Genomic DNA, 14333 nt, shown 5'->3' with positions numbered 1-14333 from the left:
AGCAGTACATAATGCATTCATAACCCAGTACATAATGCATTCATAAGCAGTACATAATGCATTCATAACCCAGTACATAATGCATGCATAAGCAGTACATAATGCATTCATAACCCAGTACATAATGCATTCATAAGCAGTACATAATGCATTCATAAGCAGTACATAATGCATTCATAAGCAGTACATAATGCATTCATAAGCAGTACATAATGCATTCATAAGCAGTACATAATGCATTCCACAAGTTTACATGTTTTGTTGTCACAGTGATGTCATGTGTTAAGGTCCTAGCTCCGTTGGTAGAGCATGACGCTTGAAACGGCAGGATAGTGTGTTTGATTCCTGGGACCCGTCATATGGGAAAATTAATGCACGAGTGACCGTGTTTGCTTTGGATAAAATCGTATATACTAAAATGGCATCTAATATAGTTAAAGTCACTTGTACTTAAATGATCAATGTGCAGTTGTTGATACTGTTGTGTCACCACATGGATAGAATATAAACATTTAATCTGTTTCTTGTATGTGTTGGGGGGCAGTGCTAGACCTGAGTTTATTCCATGTATACCAAATCAAATTGTATTTATCTCATGCGCCAAATACAACAGGTGTTGACTTTACCGTGAAATGCTTACTTACAAGCCCTTAACCCTTAACCCATCTCCCTCTACTTTCTTCACTGCCTCGGCATGTGCCAACTCCTACTCTACTGTAACCCTGGATCTCTCTCGCACGGGACATTTCTGATCCCCAGCTCCATGGGCACCCCTACAATTAATACATACCAGTACGTTCCCCAATATTACACATTCCACAGTCTAAATGCCCTTCTGTACATTTCTCACACCTCGGACCATCCCTCCTACACACCGTGGCCACATGTCCATAAGCTTGGCACCTGTAACATGTTAACTTTATTCAGGAACATAAACTCGTACAGGATAACTTATATAGCCTAACTTAAACTTTGTCGGGTAAAGACTCAACTTTAAAACTCAAAAGAACAGACAATGACTCTTCCGTTCCCCCCCCCCCTCGTCACATCAAACGACGAGCATCACACACATCGGGAATCGTTCCCCTCAGATGGTCAACTTTTAAATTTACTGCCCTTTTCTAGAGAGGGTAACAATTCACTTTTCTTGCCCCCGTTTGGTTTACTCTGAGCGCATTCTCCCCCTGACCAACAGAAACACAAACAATTATCACTAGACCACTTCTTGTTACCCTTACCGATTCCACATGACTCAACTATTTTATTCACCCACCCTGAAACCACAAATAGATCAGCCAAAAGGCAAGAGTCCACTTTTTCCATAAACTTCACTCCTACTGTCACAGACTCATCTTTTTCCTGATCCTCTGTTCATACCTCGGTCTCCGATAACTTCACCACACCTACCACCTCCGAGACTTCACCCTCATGTACTTCCATTTCTCCTCCTGTCTTCAGCTCCCTCTGCTTACACTTTCTACCGTTCTCCTTTAACAAACCATCTCCCTTTTGTCCATTTTTATCCGACCCAAGCTCATCCTCTTCTTCTCTCTCTCTCTCTTAGACCTCCTCCCTCTCTTTTTCCCTCCACTCCCCCATTTTCCAAGTATTCGTCTCCTTATGATAATCCTGCACTACTGACAACCATCTTGTTCTTGCTTTCTCTCAGGACTCCATTTTACGACAAGGCGTATGCCCTCCTCCCTCTTCTTGTCTCTCTGCCCCAACCCTCGATATTTCAACCTGCGTGTCCTGATCGGTTATGGTGTGGGTGAACAAAATCAACGCGTGCTCGATGGCGTGTGCTCGATGGCGTGCGCGTGTCCGGTTTGGTCAGCATGTTATAAAAATATGACCCAGGATGACAGCCTCACCCAAACCTCCCCGCCTTCCTGACCGACACATTGTCACCCAGGATGACAGCCTCACCCAAACCTCCCCGCCCTCCTTGACCGACATGTTCAATGCTTCCTTCAGTACTCCCCACTTGGTAAACAGTTTGACCACATCATTAAAAACAATGGTACATCTTGATAACTGATTCACAATTGGAGAAGACGTTTAAAGAACCCCAGAGGGTAGTCCTCAGACACGCCCCCAACATCAGTCACATGGTGGGGAGGTCTGATCTTCCAACAGTGCCACGTAGCACCTTCCTAGACAACGTGCCGGACGGTAACTATAGATGTACACAGTTCAATCACCCGATTACGGGCGAGGCCATTAAGATCAAGGGCATCATTACATGTTCCACAATTTCTTTAATTTAAACTCAGCGAAAAAAGAAACATCCCTTTTTCAGGACCCTGTCTTTCAAAGATCATTAGTAAAAATCCAATTAACTTCACAGATCTTCATTGTAAAAGAGTTTAAACACTGTTTCCCATGCTTGTTCAATGAACCATAAACAATTAATGAACATGCACCTGTGGAACGGTCGTTAAGACACTAACAGCTTACAGACGGTAGGCAATTAAGGTCACAGTTATGAAAACTTAGGACACTAAAGAGGCCTTGGACTGACTCTGATAAACACCAAAAGAAAGATGCCCAGGGTCCCTGCTCATCTGCATGAATGTGCCTTAGGCATGCTGCAAGGAGGCATGAGGACTGCAGATGTTGGCTGGGGCAATAAATTGCAATGTTCCATGCTGTGAGATATCTAAGACAGTGCTACAGGGAGCCAGGACGTGCAGCAGATCGTCCTCGCAGTGGCAGACCACGTGTAACAGCACCTGCACAGGATCGGTACACCGGAACATCACACAAGAGCCCGTATCTCAATCCCATTGAGCACGTCTGGGACCTGTTGGATCGGAGGGTGAGGGCCATTCCCAAAAGAAATGTCAGGGAACATGCAGGTGCCTTGGTGGAAGAGTGGGGTAACATCTCACAGCAAGAACTGGTAAATCTGGTGCAGTCTATGAGGAGGAGATGCACTGCAGTACTTAATGCAGCTGGTGGCCACACCAGATACTGACTGTTACTGTTACTTTTGATTTTGACCAACCCCTTTGTTCAGGGACTCATTATTCTATTTCTGTTAGTCACATGTCTGTGGAACATGTTCAGTTCAGTTCAGTTCAGTTTAGTTTATGTCTCAGTTGTTGAATCTTGTTGTGTTCATACAAATATTTACACATCTTAAGTTTGCTGAAAATAAACGCAGTTGACAGTGAGAGGAGGTTTCTTTTTTGTTGTTGCTGAGTTTACCTGATCAAATGTATTTGTGGTCTATGCTGTGTAGGAAAAACAAAACGCCCTCTGAAAACAAGGATAGCGCAGAACACTGGAGTAACAATATTAAGTCTCTACTTTTATCCGATGTCAATAACAGAGATTCACATTTTGCCACATAAGATCGAATCCAGGTGGTGAGGACCCAGGATCAGGACCCTGTGGCTGAGCATTTCATGGAGGCTCGTCACAGCATCAGCTCTCTGAGACACATTGGTATCGAACATGTTAAGACTCCTAGGAGAGGGGAGAATATACTGCTAATCTATTATTGAGAAGAGAATTGTATTGGATTCCCCGTTTGTGAACCATGTCTCCTAGAGGTTTGAATCAAGAGTTTGATATCAGACCATTTGTGAACCATGTCTCCTAGAGGTCTGAACCAAGAGTTTGATATCAGACCATTTGTGAACCATGTCTCCTAGAGGTCTGAACCAAGAGTTTGATATCAGACCATTTGTGAACCTCGTCTCCTAGAGGTCTGAACCAAGAGTTTGATATCAGACCATTTGTGAACCATGTCTCCTAGAGGTCTGAACCAAGAGTTTGATATCAGACCATTTGTGAACCACGTCTCCTAGAGGTCTGAACCAAGAGTTTGATATCAGACCATTTGTGAACCACGTCTCCTAGAGGTCTGAACCAAGAGTTTGATATCAGACCATTTGTGAACCACGTCTCCTAGAGGTCTGAACCAAGAGTTTGATATCAGACCATTTGTGAACCACGTCTCCTAGAGGTCTGAACCAAGAGTTTGATATCAGACCATTTGTGAACCACGTCTCCTAGAGGTCTGAACCAAGAGTTTGATATCAGACCATTTCCTTCCTGAATATGTTACTTTACTTTGATTTGCCTTGCCTTCCAGGTTACCCACTTGGTCATTTTGGAGATATACATTATGTTCTGGAACCATTACATGCCCCCATCTCATGTGAGGTGAAATGAGTATATTTGGGGATGTGAACACACAGTGTGATTGACCTGACGAAGCAAAGATCCATTTCGGATGGAAGCGGTTGTCAATAAAGTGGTGAACTGGGAGCATAAACAGGCCTTCCTGGTAGTGGTGAACTGGGAGCATAAACAGGACTTCCTGTTAGTGGTGAACTGGGAGCATAAACAGGCCTTACTGTTAGTGGTGAACTGGGAGCATAAACAGGCCTTACTGTTAGTGGTGAACTGGGAGCATAAACAGGTCTTACTGTTAATGGTGAACTGGGAGCATAAACAGCCTTCCTGTTAGTGGTGAACTGGGAGCATAAACAGGTCTTACTGTTAGTGGTGAACTGGGAGCATAAACAGGTCTTACTGTTAGTGGTGAATTGGGAGCATAAACAGGTCTTACTGTTAATGGTGAACTGGGAGCATAAACAGCCTTCCTGTTAGTGGTGAACTGGGAGCATAAACAGGTCTTACTGTTAGTGGTGAACTGGGAGCATAAACATGCCTTCCTGTTAGTGGTGAACTGGGAGCATAAACAGGCCTTCCTGTTAGTGGTGAACTGGGAGCATAAACAGATCTTCCTGTTAGTGGTGAATTGGGAGCATAAACAGGCCTTCCTGGTAGTGGTGAATTGGGAGCATAAACAGCCTTCCTGTTAGTGGTGAACTGGGAGCATAAACAGGTCTTACTGTTAGTGGTGAACTGGGAGCATAAACATGCCTTCCTGTTAGTGGTGAACTGGGAGCATAAACAGGCCTTCCTGTTAGTGGTGAACTGGGAGCATAAACAGATCTTCCTGTTAGTGGTGAATTGGGAGCATAAACAGGCCTTCCTGGTAGTGGTGAATTGGGAGCATAAACAGGCCTTCCTGGTAGTGGTGAATTGGGAGCATAAACAGGCCTTCCTGTTAGTGGTGAATTGGGAGCATAAACAGGTCTTACTGTTAATGGTGAACTGGGAGCATAAACAGCCTTCCTGTTAGTGGTGAACTGGGAGCATAAACAGGTCTTACTGTTAGTGGTGAACTGGGAGCATAAACAGGTCTTACTGTTAGTGGTGAATTGGGAGCATAAACAGGTCTTACTGTTAATGGTGAACTGGGAGCATAAACAGCCTTCCTGTTAGTGGTGAACTGGGAGCATAAACAGGTCTTACTGTTAGTGGTGAACTGGGAGCATAAACATGCCTTCCTGTTAGTGGTGAACTGGGAGCATAAACAGGCCTTCCTGTTAGTGGTGAACTGGGAGCATAAACAGATCTTCCTGTTAGTGGTGAATTGGGAGCATAAACAGGCCTTCCTGGTAGTGGTGAATTGGGAGCATAAACAGCCTTCCTGTTAGTGGTGAACTGGGAGCATAAACAGGTCTTACTGTTAGTGGTGAACTGGGAGCATAAACATGCCTTCCTGTTAGTGGTGAACTGGGAGCATAAACAGGCCTTCCTGTTAGTGGTGAACTGGGAGCATAAACAGATCTTCCTGTTAGTGGTGAATTGGGAGCATAAACAGGCCTTCCTGGTAGTGGTGAATTGGGAGCATAAACAGGCCTTCCTGGTAGTGGTGAATTGGGAGCATAAACAGGCCTTCCTGTTAGTGGTGAATTGGGAGCATAAACAGGCCTTCCTGTTAGTGGTGAATTGGGAGCATAAACAGCCTTCTTGTTCTATACCATGTATTCTGTAAGGATGACCAAACCTTTCTATAGACAGCACAATGACCATAGTAGTTGGCAAGACGACCATAGTAGTTGGCAAGGCGACAACCATAGTAGTTGGCAAGACGACGACCATAGTAGTTGGCAAGGCGACGACCATAGTAGTTGGCAAGACGACGACCATAGTAGTTGGCAAGATGACGACCTTAGTAGTTGGAAAGACGACGAACATAGTAGTTGGCAAGACGACGACCATAGTAGTTGGCAAGATGACGACCATAGTAGTTGGCAAGACAGCACAAACAGATCTGAGACCAAGCTGTAGTATTTCTGTGGGTCCATAACCATTCAGTCTGTCTGTAGTGGTGCATGTTGTTGAAGTCTCTTCAGTCTGTCTGTAGTGGTGCATGTTGTTGAAGTATCTTCAGCCTCTGTCTGTAGTGGTGCATGTTGTTGAAGTCTCTTCAGTCTCTGTCTGTAGTGGTGCATGTTGTTGAAGTCTCTTCAGTCTTTGTCTGTAGTGGTGCATGTTGTTGAAGTCTCTTCAGTCTCTGTCTGTAGTGGTGCATGTTGTTGAAGTCTCTTCAGTCTCTGTCTGTAGTGGTGCATGTTGTTGAAGTCTCTTCAGTCTGTCTGTAGTGGTGCATGTTGTTGAAGTCTCTTCAGTCTCTGTCTGTAGTGGTGCATGTTGTTGAAGTCTCTTCAGTCTCTGTCTGTAGTGGTGCATGTTGTTGAAGTCTCTTCAGTCTCTGTCTGTAGTGGTGCATGTTGTTGAAGTCTCTTCAGTCTGTCTGTAGTGGTGCATGTTGTTGAAGTCTCTTCAGTCTGTCTGTCTGTAGTGGTGCATATTGTTGACGTCTCTTCAGTCTCTGTCTGTAGTGGTGCATGTTGTTGAAGTCTCTTCAGTCTCTGTCTGTAGTGGTGCATGTTGTTGAAGTCTCTTCAGCCTGTCTGTAGTGGTGCATGTTGTTGAAGTCTCTTCAGTCTCTGTCTGTAGTCGTGCATGTTGTTGAAGTCTCTTCAGTCTGTCTGTAGTGGTGCATGTTGTTGAAGTCTCTTCAGTCTCTCTGTAGTGGTGCATGTTGTTGAAGTCTCTTCAGTGTCTCTGTAGTGGTGCATGTTGTTGAAGTCTCAGTCTGTCTGTAGTGGTGCATGTTGTTGAAGTCTCTTCAGTCTCTGTCTGTAGTGGTGCATGTTGTTGAAGTCTCTTCAGTCTGTCTGTAGTGGTGCATGTTGTTGAAGTCGCTTCAGTCTCTCTGTCTGTAGTGGTGCATATTGTTGAAGTCTCTTCAGTCTGTCTGTAGTGGTGCATGTTGTTGAAGTCTCTTCAGTATCTGTCTGTATTGGTGCATGTTGTTGAAGTCTCTTCAGTCTCTGTCTGTAGTGGTGCATGTTGTTGAAGTCTCTTCAGTCTGTCTGTAGTGGTGCATGTTGTTGAAGTCTCTTCAGTGTCTCTGTAGTGGTGCATGTTGTTGACGTCTCTTCAGTCTGTCTGTAGTGGTGCATGTGGTTGAAGTCTCTTCAGTGTCTCTGTAGTGGTGCATATTGTTGAAGTCTCTTCAGTCTGTCTGTAGTGGTGCATGTTGTTGAAGTCTCTTCAGTCTCTGTCTGTAGTGGTGCATGTTGTTGAAGTCTCTTCAGTCTGTCTGTAGTGGTGCATGTTGTTGAAGTCTCTTCAGTCACTGTCTGTAGTGGTGCATGTTGTTGAAGTCTCTTCAGTCTGTCTGTAGTGGTGCATGTTGTTGAAGTCTCTTCAGTCTCTCTGTAGTGGTGCATGTTGTTGAAGTCTCTTCAGTGTCTCTGTAGTGGTGCATGTTTTTGAAGTCTCTTCAGTCTCTGTCTGTAGTGGTGCATGTTGTTGAAGTCTCTGTCTGTAGTGGTGCATGTTATTGAAGTCTCTTCAATCTCTGTCTGTAGTGGTGCATGTTGTTGAAGTCTCTTCAGTCTCTGTCTGTAGTGGTGCATGTTGTTGAAGTCTCTTCAGTCTCTGTCTGTAGTGGTGCATATTGTTGAAGTCTCTTCAGTCTCTCTGTAGTGGTGCATGTTGTTGAAGTCTCTTCAGTCTCTGTCTGTAGTGGTGCATGTTGTTGAAGTCTCTTCAGTCTCTCTGTAGTGGTGCATGTTGTTGAAGTCTCTTCAGTCTCTGTCTGTAGTGGTGCAAGTTGTTGACGTCTCTTCAGTCTGTCTGTAGTGGTGCATATTGTTGAAGTCTCTTCAGTCTCTGTCTGTAGTGGTGCATGTTGTTGACGTCTCTTCAGTCTCTGTCTGTAGTGGTGCATGTTGTTGGAGTCTCTTCAGTCTCTGTCTGTAGTGGTGCATGTTGTTGAAGTCTCTTCAGTCTCTGTCTGTAGTGGTGCATGTTGTTGAAGTCTCTTCAGTCTGTCTGTCTGTAGTGGTGCATGTTGTTGAAGTCTCTTCAGTCTGTCTGTCTGTAGGGTGCATATTGTTGACGTCTCTTCAGTCTCTGTCTGTAGTGGTGCATGTTGTTGAAGTCTCTTCAGTCTCTGTCTGTAGTGGTGCATGTTGTTGAAGTCTCTTCAGTCTGTCTGTAGTGGTGCATGTTGTTGAAGTCTCTTCAGTCTGTCTGTCTGTAGTGGTGCATATTGTTGACGTCTCTTCAGTCTCTGTCTGTAGTGGTGCATGTTGTTGAAGTCTCTTCAGTCTCTGTCTGTAGTGGTGCATGTTGTTGAAGTCTCTTCAGTCTCTCTGTAGTGGTGCATGTTGTTGAAGTCTCTTCAGTGTCTCTGTAGTGGTGCATGTTGTTGAAGTCTCTTCAGTGTCTCTGTAGTGGTGCATGTTGTTGAAGTCTCTTCAGTCTGTCTGTAGTGGTGCATGTTGTTGAAGTCTCTTCAGTCTGTCTGTAGTGGTGCATGTTGTTGAAGTCCCTTCAGTCTGTCTGTAGTGGTGCATGTTGTTGAAGTCTCTTCAGTCTGTCTGTAGTGGTGCATATTGTTGAAGTCTCTTCAGTCTCTGTCTGTAGTGGTGCATGTTGTTGAAGTCTCTTCAGTCTGTCTGTAGTGGTGCATGTTGTTGAAGTCTCTTCAGTCTCTGTAGTGGTGCATGTTGTTGTAGTCTCTTCAGTATCTGTCTGTAGTGGTGCATGTTGTTGAAGTCTCTTCAGTCTCTCTGTAGTGGTGCATGTTGTTGAAGTCTCTTCAGTGTCTCTGTAGTGGTGCATGTTGTTGAAGTCTCTTCAGTCTGTCTGTGGTGGTGCATGTTGTTGAAGTCTCTTCAGTCTCTGTCTGTAGTGGTGCATGTTGTTGAAGTCTCTTCAGTCTGTCTGTAGTGGTGCATGTTGTTGAAGTCTCTTCAGTCTGTCTGTAGTGGTGCATGTTGTTGAAGTCTCTTCAGTCTCTCTCTGTAGTGGTGCATGTTGTTGAAGTCTCTTCAGTCTCTCTCTGTAGTGGTGCATGTTGTTGAAGTCTCTTCAGTCTGTCTGTAGTGGTACATGTTGTTGAAGTCTCTTCAGTGTCTCTGTAGTGGTGCATGTTGTTGAAGTCTCTTCAGTGTCTCTGTAGTGGTGCATGTTGTTGAAGTCTCTTCAGTGTCTCTGTAGTGGTGCATGTTGTTGAAGTCTCTTCAGTCTGTCTGTAGTGGTGCATGTTGTTGAAGTCTCTTCAGTCTCTGTCTGTAGTGGTGCATGTTGTTGAAGTCTCTTCAGTCTGTCTGTCTTGGTGCATGTTGTTGAAGTCTCTTCAGTCTGTCTGTAGTGGTGCATGTTGTTGAAGTCTCTTCAGTCTGTCTGTAGTGGTGCATGTTGTTGAAGTCTCTTCAGTCTGTCTGTAGTGGTGCATGTTGTTGAAGTCTCTTCAGTCTCTGTCTGTAGTGGTGCATGTTGTTGAAGTCTCTTCAGTCTGTCTGTAGTGGTGCATGTTGTTGAAGTCTCTTCAGTCTCTGTAGTGGTGCATGTTGTTGAAGTCTCTTCAGTGTCTCTGTAGTGGTGCATGTTGTTGAAGTCTCTTCAGTCTGTCTGTGGTGGTGCATGTTGTTGAAGTCTCTTCAGTCTCTGTCTGTAGTGGTGCATGTTGTTGAAGTCTCTTCAGTCTCTGTCTGTAGTGGTGCATGTTGTTGAAGTCTCTTCAGTCTCTCTCTGTAGTGGTGCATGTTGTTGAAGTCTCTTCAGTCTCTCTCTGTAGTGGTGCATGTTGTTGAAGTCTCTTCAGTCTCTCTGTAGTGGTGCATGTTGTTGAAGTCTCTTCAGTCTGTCTGTAGTGGTACATGTTGTTGACGTCTCTTCAGTCTCTGTCTGTAGTGGTGCATGTTGTTGAAGTCTCTTCAGTGTCTCTGTAGTGGTGCATGTTGTTGAAGTCTCTTCAGTCTGTCTGTAGTGGTGCATGTTGTTGAAGTCTCTTCAGTCTGTCTGTAGTGGTGCATGTTGTTGAAGTCTCTTCAGTCTGTCTTTAGTGGTGCATATTGTTGAAGTCTCTTCAGTCTCTGTCTGTAGTGGTGCATGTTGTTGAAGTCTCTTCAGTCTCTGTCTGTAGTGGTGCATGTTGTTGAAGTCTCTTCAGTCTGTCTGTAGTGGTGCATGTTGTTGAAGTCTCTTCAGTCTCTGTCTGTAGTGGTGCATGTTGTTGAAGTCTCTTCAGTCTCTGTCTGTAGTGGTGCATGTTGTTGAAGTCTCTTCAGTCTCTCTCTGTAGTGGTGCATGTTGTTGAAGTCTCTTCAGTCTCTCTCTGTAGTGGTGCATGTTGTTGAAGTCTCTTCAGTCTCTCTGTAGTGGTGCATGTTGTTGAAGTCTCTTCAGTCTGTCTGTAGTGGTACATGTTGTTGACGTCTCTTCAGTCTCTCTGTAGTGGTGCATGTTGTTGAAGTCTCTTCAGTCTGTCTGTAGTGGTGCATGTTGTTGAAGTCTCTTCAGTCTCTGTCTGTAGTGGTGCATGTTGTTGAAGTCTCTTCAGTCTGTCTGTCTGTAGGGTGCATATTGTTGACGTCTCTTCAGTCTCTGTCTGTAGTGGTGCATGTTGTTGAAGTCTCTTCAGTCTGTCTGTAGTGGTACATGTTGTTGACGTCTCTTCAGTCTCTGTCTGTAGTGGTGCATGTTGTTGAAGTCTCTTCAGTGTCTCTGTAGTGGTGCATGTTGTTGAAGTCTCTTCAGTCTGTCTGTAGTGGTGCATGTTGTTGAAGTCTCTTCAGTCTGTCTGTAGTGGTGCATGTTGTTGAAGTCTCTTCAGTCTGTCTGTAGTGGTGCATATTGTTGAAGTCTCTTCAGTCTCTGTCTGTAGTGGTGCATGTTGTTGAAGTCTCTTCAGTCTCTGTAGTGGTGCATGTTGTTGAAGTCTCTTCAGTATCTGTCTGTAGTGGTGCATGTTGTTGAAGTCTCTTCAGTCTCTCTGTAGTGGTGCATGTTGTTGAAGTCTCTTCAGTGTCTCTGTAGTGGTGCACGTTGTTGAAGTCTCTTCAGTGTCTCTGTAGTGGTGCATACTGTTGAAGTCTCTTCAGTCTCTGTCTGTAGTGGTGCATGTTGTTGGAGTCTCTTCAGTATCTGTCTGTAGTGGTGCATGTTGTTGGAGTCTCTTCAGTCTCTGTCTGTAGTGGTGCATGTTGTTGAAGTCTCTTCAGTCTCTGTCTGTAGTGGTGCATGTTGTTGAAGTCTCTTCAGTCTGTCTGTCTGTAGTGGTGCATATTGTTGAAGTCTCTTCAGTCTCTGTCTGTTGTGGTGCATGTTGTTGAAGTCTCTTCAGTCTCTGTATGTAGTGGTGCATGTTGTTGAAGTCTATTCAGTCTCTGTCTGTAGTGGTGCATGTTGTTGAAGTCTCTTCAGTCTGTCTGTAGTGGTGCATGTTGTTGAAGTCTCTTCAGTCTCTGTAGTGGTGCATGTTGTTGAAGTCTCTTCAGTATCTGTCTGTAGTGGTGCATGTTGTTGAAGTCTCTTCAGTCTCTCTGTAGTGGTGCATGTTGTTGAAGTCTCTTCAGTCTGTCTGTGGTGGTGCATGTTGTTGAAGTCTCTTCAGTCTCTGTCTGTAGTGGTGCATGTTGTTGAAGTCTCTTCAGTCTGTCTGTAGTGGTGCATGTTGTTGAAGTCTCTTCAGTCTCTCTCTGTAGTGGTGCATGTTGTTGAAGTCTCTTCAGTCTCTCTGTAGTGGTGCATGTTGTTGAAGTCTCTTCAGTCTGTCTGTAGTGGTACATGTTGTTGACGTCTCTTCAGTCTCTGTCTGTAGTGGTGCATGTTGTTGAAGTCTCTTCAGTGTCTCTGTAGTGGTGCATGTTGTTGAAGTCTCTTCAGTCTGTCTGTAGTGGTGCATGTTGTTGAAGTCTCTTCAGTCTGTCTGTAGTGGTGCATGTTGTTGAAGTCTCTTCAGTCTGTCTGTAGTGGTTTATGTTGTTGAAGTCTCTTCAGTCTCTGTAGTGGTGCATGTTGTTGAAGTCTCTTCAGTATCTGTCTGTAGTGGTGCATGTTGTTGAAGTCTCTTCAGTCTCTCTGTAGTGGTGCATGTTGTTGAAGTCTCTTCAGTCTGTCTGTAGTGGTACATGTTGTTGACGTCTCTTCAGTCTCTGTCTGTAGTGGTGCATGTTGTTGAAGTCTCTTCAGTCTGTCTGTAGTGGTGCATGTTGTTGAAGTCTCTTCAGTCTGTCTGTAGTGGTACATGTTGTTGAAGTTTCTTCAGTCTGTCTGTAGTGGTGCATGTTGTTGAAGTCTCTTCAGTCTGTCTGTAGTGGTGCATGTTGTTGAAGTCTCTTCAGTCTGTCTGTAGTGGTGCATATTGTTGAAGTCTCTTCAGTCTCTGTCTGTAGCGGTGCATGTTGTTGAAGTCTCTTCAGTGTCTCTGTAGTGGTGCATGTTATTGAAGTCTCTTCAGTCTGTCTGTAGTGGTGCATGTTGTTGAAGTCTCTTCAGTCTCTGTCTGTAGTGGTGCATGTTGTTGAAGTCTCTTCAGTCTGTCTGTAGTGGTGCATGTTGTTGAAGTCTCTTCAGTCTGTCTGTAGTGGTGCATATTGTTGAAGTCTCTTCAGTCTCTGTCTGTAGTGGTGCATGTTGTTGAAGTCTCTTCGGTCTCTGTCTGTAGTGGTGCATGTTGTTGAAGTCTCTTCAGTCTGTCTGTAGTGGTGCATGTTGTTGAAGTCTCTTCAGTCTCTGTAGTGGTGCATGTTGTTGAAGTCTCTTCAGTATCTGTCTGTAGTGGTGCATGTTGTTGAAGTCTCTTCAGTCTCTCTGTAGTGGTGCATGTTGTTGAAGTCTCTTCAGTGTCTCTGTATTGGTGCATGTTGTTGACGTCTCTTCAGTATCTGTCTGTAGTGGTGCATGTTGTTGAAGTCTCTTCAGTCTGTCTGTGGTGGTGCATGTTGTTGAAGTCTCTTCAGTCTCTGTCTGTAGTGGTGCATGTTGTTGACGTCTCTTCAGTCTCTGTCTGTAGTGGTGCATGTTGTTGAAGTCTCTTCAGTCTGTCTGTAGTGGTGCATGTTGTTAAAGTCTCTTCAGTCTGTCTGTAGTGGTGCATGTTGTTGAAGTCTCTTCAGTCTCTCTCTGTAGTGGTGCATGTTGTTGAAGTCTCTTCAGTCTCTCTGTAGTGGTGCATGTTGTTGAAGTCTCTTCAGTCTGTCTGTAGTGGTACATGTTGTTGACGTCTCTTCAGTCTCTGTCTGTAGTGGTGCATGTTGTTGAAGTCTCTTCAGTGTCTCTGTAGTGGTGCATGTTGTTGAAGTCTCTTCAGTCTGTCTGTAGTGGTGCATGTTGTTGAAGTCTCTTCAGTCTGTCTGTAGTGGTGCATATTGTTGAAGTCTCTTCAGTCTCTGTCTGTAGTGGTGCATGTTGTTGAAGTCTCTTCAGTCTCTGTAGTGGTGCATGTTGTTGAAGTCTCTTCAGTCTCTGTAGTGGTGCATGTTGTTGAAGTCTCTTCAGTGTCTATGTAGTGGTGCATGTTGTTGAAGTCTCTTCAGTCTGTCTGTAGTGGTGCATGTTGTTGAAGTCTCTTCAGTCTCTGTCTGTAGTGGTGCATGTTGTTGAAGTCTCTTCAGTCTGTCTGTAGTGGTGCATGTTGTTGAAGTCTCTTCAGTGTCTCTGTAGTGGTGCATACTGTTGAAGTCTCTTCAGTCTCTGTCTGTAGTGGTGCATGTTGTTGACGTCTCTTCAGTCTGTCTGTAGTGGTGCAAGTTGTTGAAGTCTCTTCAGTCTGTCTGTAGTGGTGCATGTTGTTGAAGTCTCTTCAGTCTCTGTCTGTGGTGGTGCATGTTGTTGGAGTCTCTTCAGTCTCTGTCTGTAGTGGTGCATGTTGTTGGAGTCTCTTCAGTCTCTGTCTGTAGTGGTGCATGTTGTTGAAGTCTCTTCAGTCTCTGTCTGTAGTGGTGCATGTTGTTGAAGTCTCTTCAGTCTGTCTGTAGTGGTGCATGTTGTTGAAGTCTCTTCAGTCTGTCTGTCTGTAGTGGTGCATATTGTTGACGTCTCTTCAGTCTCTGTCTGTAGTGGTGCATGTTGTTGAAGTCTCTTCAGTCTCTCTGTTACTGGTGCATTTTGTTGAAGTCTCTTCAGTGTCTCTGTAGTGGTGCATGTTGTTGAAGTCT

The sequence above is a fragment of the Oncorhynchus kisutch genome, linkage group LG20, assembly GCF_002021735.2.
Source record: "Oncorhynchus kisutch isolate 150728-3 linkage group LG20, Okis_V2, whole genome shotgun sequence".
Classification (NCBI taxonomy): domain Eukaryota; kingdom Metazoa; phylum Chordata; class Actinopteri; order Salmoniformes; family Salmonidae; genus Oncorhynchus; species Oncorhynchus kisutch.
This window is presented reverse-complemented; position numbering follows the sequence as displayed.